The sequence below is a fragment of the Taudactylus pleione genome, unplaced genomic scaffold, assembly GCF_031769625.1.
Source record: "Taudactylus pleione unplaced genomic scaffold, aTauple2 ptg001956l, whole genome shotgun sequence".
Lineage (NCBI taxonomy): Eukaryota > Metazoa > Chordata > Amphibia > Anura > Myobatrachidae > Taudactylus > Taudactylus pleione.
In genome coordinates this window covers 3,386,909-3,408,131 of record NW_028286352.1, presented here as the reverse complement: position 1 = coordinate 3,408,131, position 21,223 = coordinate 3,386,909, and the positions used below count along the sequence as shown (strand labels likewise).

Below are 21,223 nucleotides of genomic sequence, written 5' to 3'. Positions count from 1 at the left end.
GTTCGGATTCACTTTTGTGACTTGTTTTGAACCGAGTCCCGGTTCGGATCTGTTGCCGTTTCGGAATTGGGATTTAAAAAACAAACTCAGGTTTTGGATTTGGACATTTTAGCTGTTTTTATCGATTTTTAATAGATTTTTATACGAATCCAAAACCAAAACACTTGAGGGTGGTTTTGCAAAACCAAAACATGAAGATGAATCCAGATCATATACCAAAACACGGGGTCCGTCTCTAGTATGAATAAAATTGCTTAATAGAGACATTAAAAACATATGGTCTTTGTGGTTTATTTTACATTAATAGGTCTATTTAGCAATATAATATTTCTCACTGCTGATCGAGTGTACACATATGGGTCCTGGCATGCACAGTGCGCGGCCACTGCTGTAACTGTGCAAGTGAAAAAAGGAAAACCTGATCGAAAAACAAGTAAAAGAGATAGCAGAGGACATTTAGGAGGAGGAAAGAGAGAGGTCAAAATGGAAGAATGAAGTAAAGTGACGGAGGAGAGTAAAAATAAGAAAGAGATCAGAAAGAGAGGAGAGTAAAAAAAGTGCACCACCAAACAGAAGAGCGGAGTGGAAGAGGTAAATAAGAGGTGAACACATGAGAGCAATGTAAAAGGGAGACACCTGTAACCTAACAGGCATTAATAGAAGGAATTAATAGTGGTAAAAAAGGGGAAACGTATATGGTTTATACTGGTAGGTACCTAGTACCGTCTAAACTTCACACATTATTTCCCTCTACTCCAAGTTCCTGCTGGAGACTCTGTGGTGATAAGGTTCTACCATATGTGATGGTTCTGCCCGATTTCAGTAATTACTGTGGTCAAGGTCTATCCATAATGCAAGACATCTCCATAGCACTGCTATGTGCCCCAACTCATACTGTAAATTTCAGGATACGCTAATAACCCATATCTGTCAGCCAAAAATGTAGGCCTCCAGTTGCTCCCTCCTTAGCAGCCCTTCGCACCCGGATTCATTTTCAGGCATCTATGGAGTACATTTCGAGTTTACAAAATGACACTGTGGCCACTTTTCACAAATTTTGGTCCCCGTGGTACCAATTCCAATCCTCACCTCTTCCTGGTTTCTGCTAACCTCCATTTTATTCCTCCTTTTACACTTTCCCTTTGTATTGGCTTTTTGTTTTACCTTACCGTCTCCCCCCATCCCCGCCTCTTTTTAGCTCCCTGACAATTTCCGTAGTTATAATGTTTTTTTGCTCATTCATTTTGATTGAGAAATGTTGGACCTTCAATTTGGCCTCTCTGCAGTTTGTTCTTGCCATATGGGTTCTAATTGTTTTTTTTTATTAATAACTAACTTTTTCAATTGCCTGGTTTATGTTGTTCACCTTGGTGAAGGTAAATTAGTACAGGTACTTATTTTACCCATTTTATTGAAAGTTTGATTTGTGAAAATAAAATAACTATTATTTAAAAAAAAAATGGGAAAGTGATTTCTATGGGGAAAGTGCAAGAAAATATCAGATTATTCTAAAGTTGCTTTTGACTATGACTTTATTACAGAAGTACATATTGGGCCTGATTCAGAGACAGACGCTCTGAACGAGCGCTCGCTCTGAAGCAGGGCGTTTTTTTTTTTGTTCGGCCTCCTGGCCGCTCGCATAGCTGTGGGGCGAGCTGTCAATCACCATCGACAGCTCGCCCCCTTTGGTGTGAGACCTGGATCAACGGAGCACCTGTCGCTAGCCAGGTCTCGCGCATGCGCACGACGGAGCCGGCTCCGTCGTGCGCATGCCCAGTGGGCAAACATTGACCCGGTTGCGAGCGCTCAGTGCTTGCGACCGGGTCTGAATCAGGCCCATAGTGCAAGTAAAGATGAGCGGTTCGGATTCTGTGGAATTCGAACCGCTCCGAACATAGGGGATCCGAGTCCACCCGAATGCTGTTTGGTTGTTCCCTGCCTGATTGAAGTCGGATTCTCGCAAGAGAATCCGACGTCAGGGCTCCTCTAGTGTAGGGCCCTACACAGATCAAACACACAGCCACCAGCGGCAGCTGTGTGTTTGTAATAGCAGCCAATGAGAGTCACACAGACTCTCATTGGCTGCTGCACGGAGGGAGCCGGTTGGAGCTCACTCATGAGCTCTGTCTTCCAGCTCCCTCCGCGCATTATACAGCAGAGCAGAGCTGCGGTGGGATCGGGGATTCAGGTGTTTTTTTTTTTTTTATGTGTGTGTGTAAGGGGGCATTACTAGGGGGCATACTACTATTGGGGGCTGCTAATGGGAGCATACTATTACTGGGGGCCTGTTAAGTGAGGGCCTGCTAAGGGGGGGCACTACTACTACTGGGGGCCTGATAGTGGGGAGCATACTACTACTGGGGGCCTGCTAATGGGGGCACTACTACTACTGGGCGCCTACTAAGGGGGGCACTACTACTACTGGGGGCCTGCTAAGGAGGGGCATACTACTACTGTTAAGTGAGGGCCTGCTAAGGGGGGGCACTACTACTACTGGGGGCCTGATAGTGGGGAGCATACTACTACTGGGGGCCTGCTAATGGGGGCACTACTACTACTGGGCGCCTACTAAGGGGGGCACTACTACTACTGGGGGCCTGCTAAGGAGGGGCATACTACTACTGGGGGCCTGCTAATGGGGGGCATACCAGTACTGGGGGCCTGCTAATGGGGGGCATACCACTACTGGGTGCATGTTAATGGGGGCACTACTGCTGGGGGCATGTTAATGGGGGCACTACTACTGGGGGCATGTTAATTGGGGCACTACTATTTGGGGCACTGCTACTGGGGGGCATACTACTTGGGGCATGCCAATGGGGGCACCGCTACTGGGGGCCTGCTAATGGGAGCACTACTACTGGAGGCACTGCTAATGGGGGCACTGCTGCTGGGGGGCATACTACTGGAGGGCATATTACTGGAGGGCATACTACTGGGGGCATGCTAATGGGGCATACTACTGGGGGGCATACTACTACTGGGGGCACTGCATAGGGGGCCCTACTACTAAGGGGACTGCATAGGAGGCACCACTACTGGGGCCTTTGTGTAAGGGACACCACTGCTGGGGGCATTGTATAAGTGTATAAGGGGCATTACTACTGTGGGCTTTCTGTATAAAGGTCACTACTGTGGGCATTGTGTAAAAGGGTCACTACTGTGGGCATTGTGTAAAAGGGGCACTACTGTGTGTCGTAACATAAATAAGAGACACTACTTTATGGTGTAATGTGAATCAGGGGCACTATGTGATGGAATGTGAATAAGATTGTACACTGTGACTCCTTGGGCCATAGCCCACTATGTAAACAAGTACTGTGATTCTGCTGGCCATACCCCACTAGGTGGGTGCACTACTTTTAATTTCTGCCACTGCTGTGTTGCTATGTTTCATAGATGTGCTTTAAACTGTGGTGTCTGTGTCGTTGTGCTGCTGCTTTGTCGCTTAGTAACCAGTCAGCTTACTGCAACCTTTGGCCAATAATGTTGAAAACAATATTATAAGCTGTGAGGTGGTCTAAATTGTCTATAAATGACAGGAAATTAATGTTATTGAGGTTAATGATACTCTAAGAAGAAAAAAAGGACCAATTTATGTGATTTTAGCTTTTTTTGTCAATTTTTGTAAAAAAAAATCCAAATCCAAATCCAGTCACCACAGTTTGGCAAATCCAAATCCAAAGCTGGATGACTAATTAGAACCAAATCCAAATCCGGCAAAAATGGTCCGGCGCACATCCCTAAGTGCAAGTAGTATAGCACAATAAGGAGAGCTAATTTAGAATATTGTTTATTTTTTTTTACCTCAAATTAGTTAAGTATGACTATTTTTTAGAAAGTAAACAAATTAAAAGTATTTCCCTGTAGTACAGTGTAATGAGAGTAAGGGCAGGGAGAGTGATATTTCTGAGGTAAACATTTGGTTTAGAGGGAACAAACACAGAAAGAAAGAGAGAGAGAGAGATAAGGGGAAAAATGGAAAGAGAGACAGGGAAAAAAAAGAAACCCAGGCAATGCTGGGCACCATAGATAGTCTTTCTTTATTTCTCTTCCCACAAGAACAAATAACATATGCCAATAGAAAATGGGGGAAAACAATATAGAGTAATAAAAAACACCCATTGGTGGGAGATGAATTAAAAACTGTGGGCCTGATTCAGAGCCGGACGCTATTTGCGAACGGTCGTATAGAAAAAAGGGCCAGCTATTTAAATTGAGCGCTCGCTCTTTGCGGTCTGTTGACGCCTCTATGTCTGAGCGCGCGAACGAAACATGCGCTCGCTATTTTGTAAAGACGCCCCCTGGCCGTTCGCATCATACGTCATCTCCTCTATTTATTAGATTAATCGAGTACATCGAAAGGCGTCTGAACTGCTCGCAGTGCTTGTGGTAGGTTTTACTTCCCGCAATCACTGCGAGCAGTTCAGGCTAAATGACAACCAAGTGACGTGGTCGATGACGCTCCCTTACTAATTATGCACTTCCATTAAACGCCCATTTTGACCGTTTGGCACGCCTGCGTTCGGATCTCCACTCCCCGTTTTCAAGCACCTTCCCCTGTTACCACCCACAAACGCCTCATTCTGTCACTCAAATTAGCAGGCCCTCGCTGTTTTGCGAGCGCACGATTTCCGACCGCAAAGACTGGTTGGCGCTTGCGCATTACGACCCATACGCATGCGCAGATGTGCGAACATCGCTCGGAGCGAACGAGCGGCCGCTTACGAGCGGCTCTGAATCAGGCCCTGTGTTTCCAGTAATTTTTACATTCTGACCGGGAATTTTGCAACCAGGAAGAAAAAAAAACGTCATATAGGGAGAATCTACGGTGTCGATTCAGACCCAGACGTTAAGCTGCACTCTCTCGCAGCTAAAAGGGGCCGGGTATGCAAATTCCGCAATCGCACTGTCTGTCCTAAGGACACCCTCTATGTCTTAGAGAGCGACGGCAGAGTGAATGCATGCCAGTCTAAAGACGCCCACTTTTCTTTCTTAACACACGTCATCTCCAGGAAGTGTATGATTAAACATGATCATCTCGCAGCCCTTGAGGTCGACCCTACCTCACCGCAAGCACTGCGATCACTGCAGGCTGAAATACAAGCATGTGATGTGTACAATGACGTTTCTTTGCTAATTAAGCACACCTATAAGATGCCGTTTTGACACCCAGACACGCCTGCATTGGCAGCACCACTCCCCCGTTCACAAGGACCTTCCCCTGTTACCACCCACAAACGGAGCTGTCACTCAAAATAGCATCCACTCTGTGTTCTATGAGCTCACGATTCCCAGACGCAGTGACTGGTCGCGCATGCGTACTTTGGGGCATATGCATGCGCAAACGTGCGATAATCGCTCATACTGTGCATCCGCGGCTTAGCGTCCGGGTCTGATTCAGGCCCTATGTCTCTACACCCTTACTGGACATGGGTGTAGAATGAGCTCATCATACTGTAAATTAAAGATCCCTCTCATTTTCAGAATAGTCTGGAAATATGCAATCTTCATTTCAGAGGATCATATAGGAAAGAAATGAAAAGTATCTCACATAACACTGCAAGTTACATTATTAAAAAAATATAAATAACATCAAGTGAGAGGAAGCCACTCCCGACCAGAAACCAAAATAAGAATTAACTGCAGTGGTAATTTGCATTTTGTCTCTTTTGCATTCCTGAAACACTGTGTTACTCCGTATTCTCTTGATGCAATTTGTTATATGTGCTTTACATAATAAAATAAATGTATATAAGAAAATATTATATAATGAAAATGCACTTCCAAGAATAAAAATCATCTCAGATATTCACAACCTAAAACTAGCAAATGGACTCACAAGCTTTTTTTTTAAAATCTACAGTAGTCTGCTGTTCAAGGAAACTAAGGGCCTGATTCAGACCCACTTGCGAGTGGCTGTCCGCTCGCAAGTGGGTCGATGTTCTGCACTGAGCATGCGCACGACGGAGGGAGCTCCGTCATGCGCATGCGCCAGACGCGACGAGCGAAGGACTTTCCTTCGCTCATTGTGTCTGATCAAAGGGGGCGTGCTGTCGATGTTGATTGACAGCACGCCCCCTTTGGTGGGCGTGCCGGGGGCGTGCCTCCCTGACGGGGGCGTTCCCAAGGGAACGCCTACCTTCAGAAGCCGGCCCACTGACATCACTAGTGATGTCAGTGGGAGTGATTTTGGCTCTGATAGAGCCAAAATCACTCCGGGCCTTGCGGTTGAAAACCTCAACCGCAGGCTCCGGCTCGCAGTGGCGATGGTCGCGATGGTCACGACCATCGCGGCCATCAAACTGCACGCTCGTATAGGCTGTGGGTGGTGACCCACAGCTATACGAACATCCAGGAGGACGCTCCATAATTATGGAGGGCGGCCCTCATTCAGAGCGTGCGCTCTGCTCAGAGCGTACGGCTCTGAATGAGGGCCTAAGTCCATACTAAAACCCATTTTTGTTACATAAACCAAACTTATTAATGTTCTGAAGCAAAAATACCTATTCTTATCAAGGTGGAGACTTCAACACAATATCAAAGCCTCCTCTAGATAGATCCCAAACTTTCTAAAAAGGGAAGTAATGCTCTTAAAGACATTATAAAAAAATGTTAAACGACACAATAACATCTATAATTCACTTTATCTGTTGTCCCCATCCAAGATGTTTTTTACGTATATTTTTCAGTTCATTATCCCTATTACAAGTATGATATTACTTAAATATATCACTACACATTTAGTCCAAACACTCCTGTGATCTGGCCTGGCCATGATGCTGTTGTTTTCTAAATAGATTTTCATAGGTATTACCAAAAGATATAAATAGACTTTGAAATTATATATATCGTTACAAAAGAAAAGTATTTAAAAAAAAGAAATTCAATGAAGAAATTTGTACAAACAATTATCCCAACGATAAGAATGAAATGATCACCTGGGAAACTCTCAAAGCTCCAGGCTGAGGAATATCTTTATATATGAAAATAGATTTTTTTTTTAAATGACAAGTAAATGTTTTAGAATCTGAATTAAAAGTAGTGACAGATAAAAATCAAAAATTCTCTGATTAAAAATTCTTGCTGACGAAAAACGTTCAGAGGTACTAGGAAAGGGATCACAAAAGTGGACACAATTCTTACGAATAAATAAAAACAAAATCCAAAAACAAAGACAGAACAAATAACCCTTTTCATAACTCGCTAAATTACAGAGAGATTTTAAGAAATTAATGAAGACCAATATACAGTAATTGAAAACCTAATTTTTAAAATTCTGCTCAACATAAAGATAAAGTAGAAGAATCATTTTTTAATGTCATGTAAACTGGGCTCTGAGACTTGATGGCTTCACAGCAATATTTTAAAAACAATGTCATTACACTTAGTACTGTACCGTTAATGCAAGTACTTTTTTAAATACCTCAAATATTATAAAGTAAAAAAAGAAACCACTACAGAAAATCTAAAAGCAAATTTTAAGGAGAATCGAGACCCATCAGTCTGAACAGAATCGACACTACTTTCCTTAACTCAGAACTTTACATTTTGTCAAAATTTGAAGCAAATCGATTATTGTTTATAATTCCATGCATGCTAAATCCTGACCAATTAGAGAAACAAAATGATCTTGCGCACTGAGCTCTTTAAAGGAGGTAAGCTGCTAACAACTTATAGGTATCCCCACCTATATATATTAAACATGAATAAAAAATGTTGTAGCGCTCAACCTTCTCGTTCCGTCCAATAATATGTGAATGGCTAATTGTCAAATGAATGACTAATTATCATTAAATTGAAACAAATAGATTCTGATGGTGTAAATTGAGTACCATGTACCAAGTTATAGTCAATGAAAAAGATAAGATAATGATATCTCATTAGTATGAAAATCCCATTAGGTAGGAATGTACAATGTAACAGAATGGTAACCAGTACGCGTGTGTATCAAAGTATCACAAAAATATTTATTCACTAAACCAAGGATAGTTAAAACTGGTGCACAAATATAAGATGGTCTCTGTATCTTTCAATCATGTAGGATGAGTGGTAAATTGGAAATCTAATGGTTAAATAGTTCCTGTCCAATGTCACTGCATAATCAAAACAGAACAATCTGCGGCGTCCCGCTAATAAAGAAAAAATGGTGATGGTTGATGAACTACGGTGCCCGGGATGATGTTCCTGGGGTCAGGGAGTACGGTGTGGCCTAGATGGGGAGAGGTTAGTTCTCTACAGTGCGTGTAGCTACTTGGCATCAATGTCGGAGGGTGCCCGATATGTCACGCCACCTCCGACATACAACGCCACAGCGTGCGCTGAGGTCGGGGGCCGGGACACCACGGTCACACCGCTCGTGAGAGTAATGTGCCGTGTGTCTCCCTTTGCCGACCTGGGACTCACCTCTCTACCGTGAAGGGCACCGCTCCTGGCCCTGCCGGCTCCGGCTTCCACACTTCTGCGGCGCTGTCTTCCTGGGTTGGTCACGTGACTACGACGGTGTTGTACGTTGATGTCTCTTGGAAACAATAGCTGTTGAAGAAAGGTTCCGGATCATCTATGAAGTGCACCTTGGTCTTACGTCCTTGGTGTAGGCAAAAAAGCAGATAACTTTGGAATCTTTAGCGTGTAGTGTACGCCAACGCATTTCAGCCTCTAGGGCCTTTTTCAAGGAGATGCTGTAGTGATAGAGTTCATGACATCTGAATAGGTAGTCTGAGGGTGGTCCAAAAGTGTTCAAAGATAGCTTAATTGATTGGTGGATAGTTCAGTCACTCTGAATAGGTGTTGATTGCTGTCAATCTACCATTCTGGTGTACTGGCATTACATTTATTAGCACAATCCTATAACTTTATCAGTAAGTATGGAATTAAAGTGAATCCAAAACTATGAAAGAGCAAACCAATAAGTATTGTCAGTTAAAACCATGACATGTCTAATTAGACTTATTCTGGTATATAAAAAGTAAATCCAAAACTGTGAAAGAACAAACCAATAAGTGTTATCAGTTAAAACCATAACAAGTCTATTTTGACTTATTCTAGTGGCGTTCCTAAACATCAAAATGTTTGGAACGTACATAATTATGTTTGATGGATATGTCTATAGTGTCTCATGGCAGCTCTCACTTTTGTTGTATATCAATATAAGGGAACCAGTAAGTACCCGGGTTGGTTTTCTCATGTGACATGTCATGGTTTTAACTGACAATACTTATTGGTGTGCTAATAAATGTAATGCCAGTACACCAGAATGGTTGATTGACAGCGATCAACACCTATTCAGAGTGACTGAACTATCCACCAATCAATTAAGCTATCTTTGAACACTTTTGGACCGCCCTCAGACTACTTATTCAGATGTCATGAACTCTATCACTACAGCATCTCCTTGAAAAAGGCCCTAGAGGCTGAAACGCGTTGGGGTACACTACACGCTAAAGATTCCAACAGCTATTGTTTCCAAGAGACATCAACGTACAACACCGTCATAGTCACGTGACCAACCCAGGAAGACAGCGCAGCAGAAGTGTGGAAGCCGGAGCCGGCAGGGCTAGGATCGGTGAGAGGGTAGAGAGGTGAGTCCCAGGTCGGCAAAGGGAGACACACGGCACATTACTCTCACGAGCGGTGTGACCGTGGTGTCCCGGCCCCCGACCTCAGCGCACGCTGTGGCGTTGTATGTCGGAGGTGGCGTGACATATCGGGCACCCTCCGACATTGATGCCAAGTAGCTACACGCACTGTAGAGAACTAGCCTCTCCCCATCAAGGCCACACTGTACTCCCTGACCCCAGGAACATCATCCCGGGCACCGTAGTTCATCAACCATCACCATTTTTTCTTTATTAGCGGGACGCCGCAGATTGTTCTGTTTTGATTATGCAGTGACATTGGACAGGAACTATTTAACCATTAGATTTCCAATTTACCACTCATCCTACATGATTGAAAGATACAGAGACCATCTTATATTTGTGCACCAGTTTTAACTATCCTTGGTTTAGTGAATAAATATTTTTGTGATACTTTGATACACACGCGTACTGGTTACCATTCTGTTACATTGTACTTTCCTACCTAATGGGATTTTCATACTAATGAGATATCATTATCTTATCTTTTTCATTGACTATAACTTGGTACATGGTACTCAATTTACACCATCAGAATCTATTTGTTTCAATTTAATGTTAATTAGTCATTCATTTGACAATTAGCCATTCATATATTATTGGACGGAACGAGAAGGTTGAGCGCTACAACATACTTAAATCCTGACCAAGATGGATTTATCATCTGATAACGCAAGGAGAGCCTTAAGTTTAATACACATAGCTAATAAAAAAGAGTGTTGCCAACTTACTGCTTTTGATAGATTTAGAAAAAACATAAAAATTTCAAACTAAATGGAAATTAAAGATAGAATTCATTATGGCATTGAATCCCTCTATTATAACCCAATAACTTAAATTCTCACTAATAACCACACCTCTCAATCTTTGCAAGTTTCAAACAGTACTATTCAGTAAATCCACAAAACCACCAACATTTCAAGAGTCAATTCTGGCTCCAGAGAACACAAAATATCATCCTCCTAACTATTACTAACTGAAAAATATTGCTGTCTACAGTTATGAAAGGCTTGAAAAGCTTTGGGGAAATTAAAGTTTCAAAATCAACAACTCCAAAACAGAAACCTTAACTATATATTTTTCATCCAAATCAATTAAAACTTTGAAAGAATACAATCAAAATGGCAACACACTAAATTAAAATATCTGGGGATTCTTTATGCTGCCAATTTTAAAAATCTTATTGAATCTATAACTAAGAAATGTCAAAGATAGAGAATATCTTCATACTCTATCTTGTTTGGACAGATCACTACAATTAAGATGGAAAATCATCAAGATTGTTGTTTTTGTTTTGCACATTAGCATTAGTGGTCTGATGTTTTGACTTCAAGTCATAGAAACTTTTTACATTTTATTTGAGCAGTTAAAAAACATTCAAAATAGTTGAAATATTGGTAGATTGTATTTCTTAATCTTCCAAAAGTACTATGAAGCCACTCTCCTCTCCTAACTGGTACTGACTCATTCTAAACATATCTGTTTTTGGATTGAAAGCAAGACAACTTCTTGAGTTAACTTTCCCCCTGCTCTCTTTAATGGATCATTAGCAAACTCGGATCATCACTAAAAAAAATTCTCAGATTAATAATTTGAGAAAATCCTAACCTAATTCTAGTCTTGGATAATCCTCCCTTTGCTCCTGGAGCCTGACAAAATCTTTAAAATATGGACCTCAAAAACCGTTAAATGTTATTTAGATTTAATACCCTTAAATATGTTATATTAATTTATTGACCTAAAATTAGGCATTTATTTAATTCACAAAAAATACCAATTAGAAAAACAAAACACATTACTTTGGAATCTTTATGGATTTTCAAAAGGTTGTATCTCTCCATTTTATCATCTGCCACTTAGCTTTGACCTTCCTGAAAGAGACAGACATGAAATTAATTGGAAGAAATAGCTGGGATTCATTTAGAAAGCAAAGGAATGGGCAGTTATTGTGGGAAAAAAATCAATAAGACTTCAATTTGTATCAAGGCTATGAAAAATGCTTTTATTTATAAGATATTTTATCAGTGGTACATCATAACTTCAACAGTACATACATTATAGTAAATTAAGGTTACTACAATGGCTGCTGGAGAGGATGTGGCAAAGGAGATACACTTTGGAATTTTTGTCCAAAAATTGTAAATTTATTGGAAAAGGTCAATCACTTGATATTAGACACAAAATTTATAACTATTCCAACATGTCCGCCGTACTCCTCATTATCGGTAAGTGTGTATAGCTTACCAATCGACCGCTCTGACAGCGGATCGGCCTGCTGACCAATTTGTCATCCTATTTTGTAACCAGCATTAAAGACAATGCTAAAAATTCATTAATTTGAATTATATATGATTAATTTTTCTGTGCCCTATAGTTTTTCCCTTACTAATACTCCCTTGATTACACTTCCCTATCTATATTTCTGTGTTTTAGTTTCGTAAAGCTTTTATATTTTTCATCCTAAATTTGTTGTTCATTATAAATTGAAACTTCAATTATAGTACTTTTACAGCTTATGTTTTTTTATCATTGTTACTATTCTTTTATTATATTGATTCCTTAAAGTAAAAAAAAAACTCCAATAAACTTTATATGATTAAAGAAAAAATATTTGAATGGGTTTTTTTTACACAATCCCAAACAAAAAGTATAAAATACAAAAGACTTAAAACATACAAAAGCACAAAAATGAAAAAACAAAGAGTGAAGGAGAAATCATTGTCACCATGAACCAAAAGTTCATCTGCTGCCTACTCCAGACCACGCGAAGGACTGACAGTAAAAAGAAAAGGAATTAGTACATCAAACAACATTGACGTGAAGAGATAGAGAGTTTGAGCAGTAGCACAGGATAGCAAATAACACTCTGTCATGGGATTGGTTGATATCCAACATATGGTATAGCTGGTGGACAGCTATATGATCTGTCTTTGCACATATATGCTGTACACTCTAGCAGTCCATTTAGTGATGTACTGTAATTAAAAAAACAGTATTTTTAGTGGCCTGGACACAACTGGGGGAGGATGCATGGTGGTGGAGCTCTGGCTCTGAAAAGGATTTATAACATATATAAACCTTTCCTCCTTGTTGGTAGTGGACTGTTATGGTACTGCAACACATCTCTTAGATCCCAGACCCATGAGGAGGACCTCTCGATCTGCTATCCGTTGAGATACTGTGCTTGAGGCCTACATTTCTGATCCTACCTCCCCTTCTGAGGGTGGCTGAAGGTGTGGGAGTCTGGATTGGTACTGCTAAATACTACTGCATGCTGTTAGGCTTCCCATCAGATGAGCAACTTATGTAGGTGCCATTACTATTAGCACCGCCCTGGCGAGGAGCTCATTGAAACATTTGTCAGCGCCTACTCTTCTGCCTATTTCATTGATTTTCCATCTTTCTCGCTTCCTCTGACATTACAAGAGCCATACTTAAAGTGCAGGATTCTTCTTATCAGATGTAGGCCTCATAAAGCCTATAACTGAGTCTCACATTTATGCTCTTCTTTCATTATATTGGTGCAGCTCTCTGCAGAGAATAGCTAATGCAGTCTAAGGGAGGGGGAGGTAGAGGTGATGTCTCCACCTGCTGCTGAAGACCCTCAGCCCCAATCATGCATTCATTTCTCAGTTGTACAGTGTACAGGCCCCATGTCATTATCCCATGCTGAAGTCATAATAAAACTGAAATTAATAAATGAAGGAAAGAAGAGATCATATAAAAACTGTGTTTTGTGTCTACTCAGTTTGTCTTTGTCTTATATTCAATTTCGTTTAAAGATCTGAAACAACTAAGTGTGACAAATATACAAAAATAGAAGTCAGGAAGGGGCAAAAACGTTTTCATGCCACTGTATTAGGGATTAAAAATCAATGACTAAAAAACATTCAGAAGGTTATCACTGTCCTCCAGTCCCTAGCAGACCTCTCATAGGTGTATCACAAGTTATTGATCTCTCTCTATGCAGAAAAAGCATTTGATGTGGTCATCTGGTCACTGTTTGAGAAGCTCCACAGGTTCGGATTTCCTGGACCTTATATACAATTACTGTACATTATACACTAAGGGTTTGAGTCTGAGTTGGAGGCATCTGTGGCTACTTTCTGATACAGCTGAGATAGCCCACTCAATAGCTTATGCTAATGCGAGAGTTCACCCGTGTATGACATACATCCATGCATCTGCATGTGGAAGGCCTCCACACCCACTGTTTTTCCATTCACAGCCGCAACCATCATCATCAGTATCTGGACGAACACTTACTCCATGAAGGGTGCGAATGATCCGTCTGAGACAGGAGAACCTTCTTTGTCTGCCTGCTACAGAAGAGACTTACAAGTCCATGACACAGACATACATCTGTGTCATGTACAATAGCTCCATGACACAAACATACTGTACATCTGTGAGAGTACAATAGCTCTATTCGGGGATGATAGTCTGGTCCTGTTCTCCTATCCGTTGGTATCTACACCTGTTATATTCAAAACTATTACTCTATATAGTTATTTTGCTTATTACAAATTTATTAGGAATTGACATGCTTTGCTTCCTTTAACATCTCAGCCTTTCTAGCCATAACCCTAATCAAACTTAAGTACCTGGGTCTTTACACAGTATTCTGTCCAATTTCGATAATAGAAATGAAAATGGCACCAAAATCAGTGCACCCAAAGCAGCCTATATTAGGGAATCCTTGGTGTCACCAAGGATTCCCTAATTTCACTAGATGACTTTGTTTTTAATATATGGTCTTTTATTAGGCTCCAATCAATTAAAGGTGGGTTTGGCCCAAGGGACCATTGGGTTGATGTATCAAGCAGTGAAAAGAGTGGGCCAGTGGAGAAGCAACCAATCAGCTTTGAGGAAGCATTTATCAAGTACATAAAATGATAGCTAGAAGCTGATTGGTTGCTATTGACAGCTTCTCCACTGGTCCACCTTTGTGAACATTGTGACTTTCCTTTGCATGTTCCTTTAGGTTCACAATACCATAGGCTCAATTAAGCCTGTTACAGACTTGGCAGGGAAGTCTGAATTGCTGGATGAATTTATCGCTTTTGCGCATTGTTTCAAAGTGTGTTGCTTATATTTAGACCTCGTTGTTGCATACATTGCCTCCTTGTGGACAGGTACTGAGAAGTCATGGTGCGAGGAGCTGCCTGGACTGCTGGATTTGAATACTGTCCTTGCTCATACTGCTAAGATTATAACCGCCCCAACCTCTGCAACCCCATAGAAACACACTTGGTATTCCTACAGTATATAGGACTCATGTGTCAACTTCCCATAGAAAACATTTTAAAGATCTAAGGGGTCTATATAATAAGCCTTGGATGGAGATAAAGTGATCAGAGATAAAACACCAGCCAACCAGTTCCTAGCTGTCATTTTTCAAACACACCCTGTGACATGGCAGTTAGGAGCTCATTGGTGGTACTTTATATCCGTTCATTTTATCTCCATTCAAGGCTTAGTAAATAGACCCTTAAAACCTGTGATTTCTCCAAACACCACCATCTTAACGCTACTTTTGCTCTGTGAGATGCATGAAGATAGGTAGGTTCAGGATTAAGTTTTAGCCTCCATTGAGGTTGGTCTTAACGTAGCTCAGTCCACCAACTTGAGTGGAACTTATTGAGGCAACTTGTCTGACAATAATCTTGGTTTAAGATGTTTATATGTCTGAATTAGTTGACTTATTTGGGATTTTGCCTCTATTTCTTTTCCCTGTCGCCACCCTCCATCCTCTCTAATAGCCTCTACATATACCGCAAAGCTGCAGTTCCTGTGGTCGCTCTACTTCCTCCCTATTTTATGTACTTTTTCAGTTATTTCCCTGGCTGGTATGCCAAGTCTTCTTTAGGTGTGGATTAACAGATAGACAGTAAAAAGGTCGACAGTGTCTAGATAGACACCAGATTTTAGACAGTCAGTAGGTCACCTGGGACAAAAGGTCAACAGTGACAAAATGTCAACACACTAAAGGTCAACATGGAAGAAGATTGACAGCTATAAATGGTCGACATGGTCGAAAGGTCGACACACAAATGGTCAACACACGAATGGCCAACACATGATTTTTTTTGTTGTCTAGCCCTAATCTTCACCCTAACCCTTCCCTTGGTGCCTGACCCTAACAGTTCCTTCTAGTGCCTAACCCTAATCCTCCGGTAAGTGCCTAACCTTTGGGGTAAGTGCCGAACCCTTTCCCTCCAGTAAGTGCCTAACCCTAAACCTAACTCTAACCTTAAAAAAAGAAATTAACGTGTCAAGCATTTTTGTGTTGACCATTTTTGTGCCGACCTTTTGACCATGGTGACCATTTGTACTTGTTGACCTTCTTAAATGTCGACCTTTAGTGTGTCAACATTTTATCCCTGTCGACCTGTTGCCCAGTCGACCTATTGACTGTCTAACATCTGGTGTCTATCTAGACACTGTCGACCTTTTTACTGTCTATCTATAGTCCATAACCCGTCTCCTTCACTTAACCAATATGTAAAATTAGAGATGTGTGGGTTCGATTCTCAGAGAACCGACAACAACCAAATTTAGGGGTTCCGAGTCGAACTGAGTCTGAGTTTGGAATCACTTTGGGGTACCGAGTCAAACCGCCACGGTTCGAAAATTACCGCGGTTCAGAGCTCGGATTTAAAAGTCGAACTGTGGTTACACCACAAAACCAAAACACATGAGGGTAGTTCTGCAAAACACGAACATAAATCCAGATCCAAAACCAAAACACAGGGGTGAGCGCACATCTTTATGCACAATACAATGTATACTTGTTAGTCAAAAAAACTTATGTACAATGGTATTTTTTTTTTTTATCAATATTCTCTGAACACATTTTTTATTTCATTGTTGGAAAACAAAAAAATAAAAATAAAGACAAAAACAGTATTTTCTGTTCATGAAATGAAGCTGACAATCATTAAACGGTGAACAAAATATGAACCTCAAAATTGCAAGTTTTATTCTGTCAAGAGTAATTCACTATAATTTATTTGAAAGGATTGCAATTCTGAAATGCATTGTAGGAAATAATTGACTAATACAGCGTCAGTCAGCATGGCTTCATGAAGAACCGGTCATGCATTTCAAATAGGATTAGCTTTTTCCAAAGAAATAATTTTCAAACTGGATCTAGGTGGTACAATTATTGTTGTGGTTGAACACAGTCAGGTATAATGAGTGTGGCTTACTGTAAGTGTGATACCTACAGCTATACCTTCTTAGGAATCAAATGGGATTCCAAACAACACTGCCGCACAGCTGGGGTTAATTATAGTTTTGTTTTTCTCAGTGAGCACTACACAAAGGAATAATGGGCACATACAGCAAATGCCTTTTTGTTTTTATTATTGGAGTAAAGTACATAGCACATACATTAGCCAAGTATTTACAGTTGATAAGCAATGATACCGTGACAAGTGGTGAACAAAGTCAACCAGTGTACAAAACTTTGATCTCTTTTATGCACTTGTTTCCTCCTCTCGCGCCATCCGGTCAATAAAACATAGTGCAGCATATTTTGGGAAAGGGCTCAGTACCACACAATATAACAGTAAAGGTGCCCAACCACTAGACGATTAAGTTGAGCGATTGAACGATAACAATCATTCATAAATCGTTTGCAAAAATGTCTAAAACGACCAGCGATGCGCGTGCCCGGTGGTCGTTTAGACATCTATCGGGCTAACATGCTGGACAACCTGACGATAACGTCAGGTTGAGCATGTTTGTAGATGATTGATGAGCCTGCACTGAACGACTGCAAGTTCAGTGCAGGCTCCTCACAGACTGACAAACGACTGCACGATTACAATATCATAATCGTGCAGTCGTTTTCATATCTGCTAGTGGATGGGCACCTTAAGATGAAAGTGCCAGTACTAGCTCTAGGACAAAGTACGTTAATCGATAGAGAACTTGGGCCTGATTCAGGGGTGGATGAAGATGCAGCCATGGCTGTGTATTTCGGCGGTCACCCAGCTGTAACTCTATGCATATGCCGCTACAAAGACCTTCCCTGGTGCACATCAGTGTGTCCATCTGTGCAAGGACTGAGACGCCCACTGTTAGTGACCGCAGGCACTGAAATAATAATGTGTGCGTTTTTATACACAACCATCAAAACATGCACCAGGTCTACGTCATGTGCAGTTTCCCCGTGTGTATGGCCTTCTATGTGAGCGGCTGAGTGTCTGTGTATGCAGCCAATTTCACCAACACACTGCCATAACAGTCCCATATAACGGACTGTCTCCGTGAGTGCACTAAGCCATCTCCCAGCCACGAACGCCCTTCAATATTCCAAGACTATTCTGATACCGTGATTCTCATTTGCAACAGAGCCGCTGTGCGTACACTTTGTTATTGTTACGCATGCTCCATAATAGTTTTTAGGGATTTTCAGGCAGCTGCAAAAAAAATTGTGCACTTTTCAGAATCAGGTCCACTGAGCGGTACAAGTGGAACTTAATCAGAATGGGCTGACATGATCAGCGCAGTGCAAAACATACTGTAGACATCCCTGCATGTGTATAACAGAACAGCATATAGAAATAAGATACCTTTGCTGTGCATATTTTTGTTCTATGCAATTTATCTCTATGTTTTTGGTGTATTACTTTCAAATTTGAAATGTGCGGTTCTGTTCTCCAGAAATCCAAATCCACTCGAATTTCGTGAATCCAGACAGATCCGAGTCTCACCGTTCTGATCTTCCCATGGTTCAAAATTCGGATTTTAAATCCAAATTTCAGGTTTTGATTTGCAAAAATCACATGATCTTAGCTGTTATTAAAAACTTTTTATCAATTTAAAAAAAAAAAAACCCAGATCCAAAACCAAAACAAAAACACGGGGGGTCAGTGCACATCTCTAATCCAAATGTACATGAGCCCCAAAGTTTAAAACATAATAGTTTTTGCAAAGTAATCCCATTGGACACTGTGTTCATGACAGAGGCTACTGGTGCTCTTAGTGTGTTGCCAGCCGCTGGCTAGAGAGGAAGGGGGCCATGGCCGGAGAACGCACACGGGCCCCTTCCTCTCTAGCTGGCGGCCGGTAGCACTCTGAGTGCAGCAGTAGCCTCTAGGCACTAGTCTGTGCCAGACTCTACTGTGCATGCGCAGGTCATCGGGGATATGGCGCGGCAGCCTTTTTCCTGGAGATTTCCCTACTGCGCATGCGCAAATTGCCGGCGGCCATGCTCCAGTCGATTTGTACAGTGCTGCTACTGCCGGCGCGGGACTCCATATAGGTAAGTATTGAATAAATGGGTGCAGGGTGTGCTGCTGGCCAAAAATTGGGGGTGTGGCCTAAATACCATAGGCCACACCTCCTTGCGTGACGTTATCCGAGGGGCGTGCCTGCATGGCATGCCTCCAAATAACGACAGGCTAGGGGGAGCCTCACTAGCTGGGCTTCCCCCAGCTCTCTCACGGCACTGAATGGATGCTGCGCGCATGCACACAGCATCCATTCAGACTCCGGGGTCCCCATCCCCCCCGATTTGACCACCTGCGGGCCACTTCGGCCCACGGGTGGAACAGTGGGACAGTACTGTCCCGATGAAATCGGGATGCTGGGGAAGGGTGTGCCGTCTATGGGTGGCGCCCGTGTTCGACCGCACAGGTCGAACACCCCTAGAGTCAGCCCTGCCTGCACCCATTAAAGATACGCCCCTGGTTCATGTATTCATGGCTGCAAGCAGAGCAGAATCACTGACAGCAGAGCTGGGAACAAGATGCAATTTAATTATCACTTATTAACTATGGGGCATTGTTAAGTATTTAAAAAATGTGTATGCAATATAACATGCACAGTTCACAGCAGCAGGAATGCAAGGGGGGGCCAAACTAAAGTATACTTTCCATCTGACTCAATTCCCTTTCCTGTACCTTTTACTACAGCAAAAATAATAACATTCCATAATTTTTAATGTGTTCTATTCTGCCTAACAGGAACAATACTATCTCCATCAGCAATCAGTTTACAGGTTGCCAGGGTTACTAAACTGCCTAAAGTTCATATTCATTCCCATAACATAGAATGGAAACTCAGCAGGGGACTGTTCCGTAAAAATCTCAAATGTATGCCCTCATTGTTTCTGCCAATATTAGGTCAAGTAATTAGTGTAGTGAAATGACTGCATATGCTGGTATACTGTTCCTGGGCTGCAGCGGTATCGGGTTCTGCATGGTATATTGTAAATACAACCTCCCAGAAGCTATATTTTTAAAAAGCAGTCTTGGTTTAACCTACGGTAGTAAAGAAAGAAAATAATCAAATAAAAGTTTGATTACTCCTATGACCATACTATGGGGTCTTTGTACTAAGGGCCTGATTCAGCAAGGAACGCAATTGTTTATACGCACGCAATTGGTCGATTGATGCGTATGCATTGCACTGCGCGCAGGTGAATTAGCCATCACGTACGGGACTGCGATTGCAGAGGCTACGCAGACACATGGCAGAGTGATTGACAGGAAGTGCCATTTGTGGGTGGTGAAGGGGGGCTGGTCAGGCGAACGCAGGCGTGCCAGTGCGTTGTATGAGCGTGCATAAATTAGCCACTGCTAGCCCATACGCAGCCTGAGGTCTCATAGCGTACTTGGAAGTTAGCAATTTCTGAGTAAGGTCAGGGCTTGTGCAAGTGTGGATATGGGTTCGATGGTACGCGATGCATTACGGATGTGAGTAAGTGGAAGTGGGCGTCCTTATATCAGGCTGCATTTGCAATGTGAAAACAAATATTTACATATCACCGCTGTTATTAGCAACTGTATTGTGTGCGTATAAACAGGATAGCGATCCACAATGAATCAGGCCCTAGGTCTTGGAGAGAAATAAAGTGGACGTAGATAAAGTACCAACCAATCAGCTCCTAACTGTCATTTTTCAAACATAGGTTAAGTGACAGTTAGGAGCTGATTGGTTAGTACTTTATCTCCGTCCACATTATCTCTCTCCAAGGCTTAGTAAATAGACCCCTGTATTTGGTGCTGTTAGATAAAACTGTGTAGGAATGCAATGTATTTGCATACAACATGCTGTATATTTCCACTGCATACACATAGTAAATGTCTTCATCCTTGGGGCATTCTCTATTTATCAATTATTGTGTCTTAGACCCAATCATTATAATTTCCTATTGTGGCAGGAAGAAATTATTTGCCAGAATGTATTAAACATATGCAAATGTTGCAGCTGCCAGCATTTGAATTGAAACGCCCACTTCGCAAATCCAAGTGACTGCATGCAAAGACCCGGCACCTATCGCAGGTCAGTCGATCATCAGAGGTCTGAGTGACCCTATGGTTACTCAAAATGGCTGCCGAAATGGAGAAGCCATTTATATTGCGCACAAGATCGCAATCGCAGTCTACATCACGCCGCCAAAATGCTCATGGGACAACTGCGTTTTTATGACCACTCTCCCGTTACCTCCCCCCATGCTCCCTGACTGTCCATCACGCTGTGGCCAAGTCCTCACTGTGACCGCTGATGGTACTGAAACTTGGCCACTGCGCAGTGCGACTCATACGCATTTGCAGATCACTGATAATCGC

At 41.9% G+C, this 21,223-nt stretch overlaps 1 long non-coding RNA gene across 1 annotated transcript in view; it reads right to left on the bottom strand.

Moving 5' to 3' along the window:
* LOC148436115 (uncharacterized) overlaps nucleotides 1–21,223 on the bottom strand; it is a 231,128-nt gene that overhangs the window by 135,123 nt on the left and 74,782 nt on the right. Inside the window, exon 2 of the long non-coding RNA XR_015876506.1 lies at nucleotides 11,438–11,509. This is a non-coding gene — a long non-coding RNA (uncharacterized LOC148436115). The remainder of the gene's footprint in view (nucleotides 1–11,437; nucleotides 11,510–21,223) is intronic.